The sequence below is a fragment of the Orycteropus afer genome, unplaced genomic scaffold, assembly GCF_000298275.1.
Source record: "Orycteropus afer afer isolate SDZICR_OR568_19922 unplaced genomic scaffold, OryAfe1.0 scaffold00348, whole genome shotgun sequence".
Classification (NCBI taxonomy): domain Eukaryota; kingdom Metazoa; phylum Chordata; class Mammalia; order Tubulidentata; family Orycteropodidae; genus Orycteropus; species Orycteropus afer.
The window spans coordinates 764,790-771,489 of NW_006921935.1; positions in this window are offsets into that span (position 1 = coordinate 764,790).

A 6,700-nucleotide genomic window follows, 5' to 3' on the forward strand; every position below is an offset into this window, starting at 1 on the left:
TTTTACATATTGGGAGCTCTGGTAGCATAGTGCCTAAGGCACTTGACTGCTAACCAGAAGACTGGAGGTTCAAACCCACCAGCCACTCCTCAGAAGGAAGGTTGGACAATCTACTTCCGTAGAGATACCACCTCGGAAATCCAAGGAGGGGTTGCTATGGGTTGGGTTTGACTCACCGGCAGTGAGTTTTTGTATATTAGAATAAATATTTATTAGTGTGAATTTTCTGCTAATTAATGTTTCTATGTATCTTCTCATAAGATCTGATAAGTTCTTTTCAATTATTTTACCTTTTTCAAAAAAAGCTGATTCTTTATATTAGTTTTTGCTTTTCTCTTGTACCTAAGAATTTATTTATATTTTCCTAAGTGGTAGAAAATTCTTGCTGACTTATTTTATTATTATTTTCATAATTCTATATTATAATTAAGTAGTTTCTATGGTTTCTGTATTTTGAGATTTATTGCTTTTCCTTTATGAGTTAAAAAATTGCCCCTAGCAGATGATCTTTATATATCATTGGGAAGAATGGGAAATGGGATTTTCAGTTTATGTATTGGCAGGCAAGTATGGAGAAAGTAGTTCCACAATGTTATTGGTTGCCATTCGCATGCTTAAATCGATTACCACATTTTGGCTTTGGCTGTGGTGATGCTAGTTAGTATCAAGAGAACTGAGGCAATTTAATACTGTTGAGATAGTAAGAAGTTTTTGCTTTTAATTAGATATTAGGCACTTGTTGTTGTTGTTATATGCCGTCGAGTAGGCCCAGACTCATAGCGACCCCTCCTTGGGTTTCCGAGGCAGTATCACTATGGAAGTAGAATTGCCCAACCTTCCTTCTGAGGAGTGGCTGGTGGATTTGAACAGCCAGCCTTCTGGTTAGCAGTCAAGTGCCTTAGGCACTGTGCTACCAGAGCTCCTATTAGGCACTAGGAAAATAAAATAATCTAGTTTGGGATTTGGAAAATAGACTGGATGGTCATACTTTTTATTTATTGATATAAGAATGAAGTTCACTCACCCCTAGAGAAGGGTTTATGGAGAGTTTAACACAAACATATATTTTAACTAGTTAATATTAGAAACTTTACAAGATACAGGAGTGAAACAAGATTTAGGGTATCAATAAAATGTCTTCTGTATTTAGATGGTATTTGAAAGCATGGGGTAAAATAATTAATTATCAATAAAGATATTTTTGGATGTTCAATAAACATCATCATAGGACCCAACACTGATCCAAAATAAAGTCTGTAATAAAGGAATATCCTCTGGAAAAACTATGTATAAATGGCTGGTAGATGAAAAAAAACAAAAAAAAAAAGAATGTTGTATAAAGGAAAGAAATAAAATAATTTATGAAGATAAATCTTTAATATATGTTAAACATTGCTTAGGGGGTGAATGAGATGAGGCTAGATAAGTGGATTTGCAAAATTGCAAGTAATGACTTTAGGGAGAACCATTTTGTGGAACGTCACTTGATTGAAGAAAGATGAAAATGATAGGGTGTGCAGAAGTATAGACTTCAAATCAAACTTTTATATGATGTTTTTGAGAAAGTAGAGTAAATAAATAGATAAGTTGTTGTTGTTTTTAGGTGTCACTGAGTTGGTTCCTACTCACAGCAATCATATGTAAAATAGTAGAAAACTCTACCCAGTCCTGTGCCATCCTCTCAATCATCATTGCTATGTTTGAGCATGTCGTTGAACCAGCCATGTCAATCCATCTCCTTAGGGCTTTTTTTTTTTTTTTTTCCTGACACTCTACTTTATGAAGCAGGATGCCATTCTTCAGGGACCACTACCTCCTGATAACAAAGAGTTGGGAGAATAAGTTATATTTCAAAGCTGAGTATTAGATAGATAAATATATGCATACAAATATATACACATAAAATCATTTTCAAGGAAAAAAATCCACTCATTGTGACCTCATGTGTGCCTGAATAGAATTGTGATCCATAGGGTTTTAAATGCTTGATTTTTTTCAAATAGTTCACCTGGTCTTTCTTCTGAGGTGCCTCCGAGCCAGTTTCTGAGCACTCAAATTTCCAGTCTTTCAGTTAGCAACCAAGGGACTATAACCAGATAGGCAGATTTTACATATATATATAGAGAGAGAGAGAGAGAGAGAGAGAGAGAAAGAGAGAGAGAGGGAAAAGAGAAAGGAGGAGCAGGAAAAGGAAGAAGAAGAAGAGGAAGAGGAAGAGGAAGAGGAAGAGGGAGCAGGAGTGGGAGGAAGAGAAGAAGGAGGAGAAGGAAAAAGTGCGGTTCGTATACACATGTGAATGAAATAAGATGAAACACAACTCAAGATGTAAGAGACAAAAGAGATGGCTTTCAAAAAAAACTTCCTTGAAGTGAAAGGTTTGAAATTCAGAGCCAGGAGATGGATTAAACTTGGAAGCTGGTTCAGTTCATTTACTATAATAGGGAGAAGAGTAGCATAGCAGCTTGCTTATTACTTTGTAATTTGGATTATAGATAAATGAGGGTGGTTCTGTTTCTCTTTTCTCAATGAAGTGTGGATCAACATTATCTGTTGAATTCAGGAAAAAGGAGAGGAAGTAGAAGTTTTCATTAAATATATAAATATGAAATTCTTATTTCAGGAAATGGTAAAACAAAGCTATAACTAAATATTGCAATACAGATGGAAATGTTTGGGTGTTCATTTGAGTTTTATGGTAACAAATTTAAAGTGAGATAAGTCAACAGATTTCCATGATTCCCTTCAGCTATATTTGGCTACTTAAGTGCATCAAGAAGCATTATCTATCTATCTATCTATTCATTCATTCATTCATTTATAACAGTGCTGAGATTTTCCCAAGGCAGGTGACCAGAGGAGGGAGTGTCTAAGTCATTGAGATGTTTAAAGTGGTGACTTTAATCAGTAGGATATCACTTTTTCTCTTGAGGAGGGAAATAGAGACAGGACTCTGGAGATAAAACTATAAGCCCCATTAAACTGTGAAAACTGCAGGGAGGATACGGTTTCCATGCATGTGGCACAAAGTGCTTTCTAATAATACTTGTCCTATTTCCCCAGTTTAGATCATTGAAAAGCACAATGGGGTAAATGTTTTGAGTCTACTGAGCATACTTAACTTACTAAGATTATTATTTTGTGCAGAAGCAGTGCAAGTATGTCAAGAGAGATAAGAAATAGGTGGAAAGAGATCAGACTCCTCTTGCTTAAGATTCTTGATAGAATATTTAAAAACAAGCAAGACGTCTGTACCAATGGCCATTACCTGATGTTCAAGTAAAACAATCAATATCTGTGGAGTGATGAATGGTGTGCTTTAAGAGATTAAGGATGTTCAGGGGTAAATCGTCCTCTACATGGATGTCAGAAAAATGGAAAAGGAATATTTCCCACACCACAAAATAAAAATGAAACATGAGATCTAGTCAGATTGTGTTTCAGTTATATCCATGACTGGGATACATTTCTTTTACATAGTGTTGTAATCAAGAGGAAAAGACAGAGTCATTTTTTATAGGATTGCTTTCAAGAGAAGAAATTTGAGAGGCTGCAAGGGTAGGCCAGTGAATAAAATGAAGGGAAAAAGAGTAGGAGGGATCTTAACAAGAACATGAAGCCACCTTTCATACCAGCTGGGTGTAACTTGAAGCACCGGTTTTGAGAGAGCTTTTCCCCATTGTCCACATAGATGGAGAAAAAGATTCACTTTATTATTGTACTCCAAATTGTACAGTTAGAGATAAGTTGAATGCCCTTTACTCTCAATAGTTAGAAATCATATTACAGTGAGGAAAAATCAGGACATATCAAATGTATTTAGCTTCACATCATTTCTTGATTGCTACTCGCTATACCGAGAAGATACAGACCTTATTATTCATTATTGCAAGTTTCCTGGGAGATCAATAGCCATTTAAGTGAATGAATAATTGTCAGCTAAATTCAAAAATTCACTTTTGAATTGTGTAAATATTAATGTCATAATTATGCATAATTAGAATATTAGTTTATTTTTGTCCTTGATACTTTATTGACATTGTGTTACTTACCACAGCACTTTCTATACTAATCACATAATAATGAATACAGGTTTATGTTATATTTAATTGGTTACTCTATGTATATCAATTCACAACATCTTTGGAGGAGAGATGAGTTACTGAGAAAATACAGTCTGTCAGATTTTTCACCATAAAAATTAATGAACTGTAATCAATATTTTGTACTTAGATATATTTTGTTGTTGAAATTAAAACATAGAAAATTGCATTTGGATAAATTTCTGGATTACTCAAGCTTATAGCTGAAGACTCACAAAGAGAGTCTGATTTTAGAATTTGTTTTATCTTTCAGGCATTTGAATTCAATAAATTTATTAGCCAGTGAAAAACAGGAAATATTTTTCAGCAACTAAGAGTCTATTAAAAATGACTATGAAATAGTGTTAAGAGAAATTTCAAAGCAAAAGATTAGGTGATTTATTAGCCCTTGAATAACTTGATATATTTTGAAGTTGTGTTTTTATATTTTTAAAAAATTAATATAACATTGTTGTTGTTATTATGTACCATCGAGTCAGACCCTACTCATAGCGACCCCTCCTTGGGTTTCTGAGGCAGTATCACTACAGAAGTAGATTTCCCCCTCTTCCTTCTGAGGAGTGGTTGGTGGATTTGAACCACTAGTCTTCTGGTTAGCAGTCAAAGGCCTTAGGCATTACACAACCAGCTATTCACATTTCAAAGAGATATATAATATGCTCTTAACTTGGAAATATGCATAGTTACGACCTATAGTGACCTATTCAAAAGTCATTTATTGTTTTAAGTACAGACTATGTGAAAGCATTCAATTGTATGGATCATAACAAATTATGGATAACCTGCAAAGCTTGGGAATTTCAGAACACTTAATTGTGCTCATGATGAACATGTACATAGACCAGGAGGCTGTTGTTTGTACAGAACAAGGAGATACTGCATGGTTTAAAATCAGGAAGGGAGTGGGTCAGGGTTGTATCATTTCACCACACTTATTCAATCTGTATGCTGAGCAAATAATCTGAGAACCGGGACTATATGAAGAAGATCATGGCACCAGGATTGGAGGGAAACTCATTAACAACCTGCATTATGCAGATGACACAACTTTGCTTGCTGAAAGTGAGAATGACTTGAAGCACTTACTGATGAAGATTAAAGACTACAACAGCCTGCGGTATAGATTACATCTCAACATAAAGAAAATGAAAATCCTCACAACTGGACCAAGAAACAGCATGACAATAAATGGAGAAAAGTTTGAAGTTGTTACAGATTTCATTACACTTATATCCACACTCAACAGGCATGGAAACAGCAATCAAGATATCAGATGTCATATTGCACTGGGAAAATCTTCTGCAAAAGGTCTCTTTAAAGTGCTGAGGAGCAAAAATGTGTCTTTGAAGACTAATGTGTACCTAACCGAAGCTATGGTAATTTCAGGTTCCTCATAGGCATGTGAAAGCTGGACAATGAATAAAGAAGACTGAAGAAGCATTGAGGAGCTCTGGTCGTGTAGTGCCTAAGGCATTTGACTGTTAGCCAGAAGGCTGACAGTTCAAACCCACCAGCCATTCCTTGGAAGCAAGGTTGTGCAATCTACTTCTGTAGTGATACCACCTCAGAAACCCAAGGACGGGTTGTTATGAGTTAGATTGGACTCCACAGCAGTGAGTTTGGTTTGGTTTTTGTTTTGGTCCTTGTTGCCCAATCCCAACAATGCTGTACAGGAAGTGGCCAGACTGAATGCCTATAATGAAACACTGTGTCTCCTTCATGCTTGGAGGATGTTTATATATGATCTTTGTTTACCGACTGTGTTCACAACATTTTGTTTTAGTAAGGTGCCCTTGAGTTGACTCTGATACATAATGACCCTATGTACAACAGAAAGAAATATTGACCTCTCCTGTGCCATCTTTACAATGTTTGCTTTGCTGACTCTATGTCACAGCCACTGTGCCAGTCTATCTCATTGAATGTCTTCCCCTTTTTCCTTGACCCTCTGCTTTAGGAAGCATAATATCCTTCTCCAGGAGTGGTCCCTTCTGACAAAAGGACCAAAGTAGACAGTAGGAAGTATCACCATTCTTATTTCTAAGGAGGACTCTGGTTGTACTTCTTCCAAGACACATTTGTATCTTCTTCCAGAAGGCCATGGTATTTTCATAATTTCTTGCCAACACCACAATTCAAATGCACCATTTTTTTCTTTTGTCTTCCTTATTCATTGCCCACCTTTCACATGTATATAAGGCTATTGAAAATATCATGGCTTGGGTCGGGGCACTTTAGTCTTCAAAGTGATATATTTTCTCTTTAACACTTTAAAGAGGTCTTTGCATCAGATTTACCCAGTGCAATACTCTATCTGATTTCTTTCTTTTTCTTTTTCTTTTTCTTTTTTGCTTTCATTTTAGTAAAAATAACAAGACACTTACCAACATAACAACTTCAAAATTTATAGCTCAGAGACATTGATGACACTTTTCATGTTGTGCCACCATTATTGCTATCCTTTTCTAAAATATTCCACTACCATTAGCATAAATCCAATGCCTAGCAAGCAAAATCTTCCCCTTTCCCCTTCCCTCCTACCCATGTTAACCACTAATAACATATATATATATATATATAGTGATTTGGTCAAAGTTTAT